Source organism: Myotis davidii, unplaced genomic scaffold (assembly GCF_000327345.1).
Source record: "Myotis davidii unplaced genomic scaffold, ASM32734v1 scaffold174, whole genome shotgun sequence".
Classification (NCBI taxonomy): Eukaryota; Metazoa; Chordata; class Mammalia; order Chiroptera; family Vespertilionidae; genus Myotis; species Myotis davidii.
Genome location: NW_006289087.1, coordinates 571,299 through 572,373, shown reverse-complemented (window position 1 = coordinate 572,373; position 1,075 = coordinate 571,299). Strand labels below are relative to the sequence as shown.

Below are 1,075 nucleotides of genomic sequence, written 5' to 3'. Positions count from 1 at the left end.
GGGGGCGGGGGGGAGGCCGTGGGGAGGTGTCCACAGCCTGTGGTCCAGATGGCGCATGAGGGGACGAGGCCTCGAGATGAGACTGGCATGCCCAGGCGTCCCCTGGCACCGTGAGGGGCACTGCCCCTTCCAGATGCCCTGGCGCTAAGCCTCAGAGAAGAACCTATGAGGCCACACCCCGCACAGGTGCAAAGGGGAGCTGAAGCCAGCACTGCATGTAACTCTTGAAACATGATGCCCCCAGGCGCGTTGGTGTGAACTACAGAGGCTCACCCTTTTTTAGAAAATATTTTTTTATTGATTTCAGAGAGGAAGGGAGAGGGAGAGGGAGAAACATCAGTGATGAGAAGGAATCATGGATCAGCTGCCTCCTGCACGCCCCACCCTGGGGACCTAGCCTGCAACCTGGGCGTGTGCCCTGACCGGGAATTGAACCGCGACCTCCTGGTTCATAGGTCAGCGCTGGACCACAGAGCGAACGCCGGCCGGGCCAAAGTCGCTTTTTTGAAACACACAAAGTCCCCGTCCCTAAAGCTTCCCGGGGAGATCAGAGCTTGGAAACGTTCCCGTGGCCATGCTGTTCTGTCTCTTGGATTGAAACTCGCCCTGTGCTAGTTGCTTTGGCAGCCGAGCGGGAGCCTTGGGGCCCTGCCGTCCGCACACGGCATCCAGACATCTGGGCTGGAGCATCCTGGGAGCTGGGGGCAGGGACAGTGGGAGCTGGAATGGTCTTTTAAAAAAAAAAATTGATTTCTGAGAGAGAGGGCGAGGGAGAGAGAGATAGAAACATCAACGATGAGAGAGAATCATGGATCGGCTGCCTTCTGCATATCCCCTACTGGGGATGAGCCCTTGACCGGAATCGAACCGTGACCTCCTGGTTCATGGGTCAACCACTGAGCGTCGCCGGCGGGGCTGCAGTATATGTTCAAAAAGCTGAACACTCGCCCTAGCTGGTCTGGCTCAGTGGATAGAGCGTCAGCCTGCGGACTGAAAGGTCCCAGGTTCGATTCCGGTCAAGGGCATGTACCTTGGGTGCGGGCATATCCCCAGTAGGAGGTGGGCAGGAGCGAGA

General features: G+C 58.0%; 1 protein-coding gene across 1 annotated transcript in view; it reads left to right on the top strand.

Annotated features, from left to right (window-relative positions):
• The window catches only part of NID1 (nidogen 1), a 39,696-nt gene that overhangs the window by 10,680 nt on the left and 27,941 nt on the right, over positions 1-1,075 (top strand). The window lies entirely within an intron of this gene.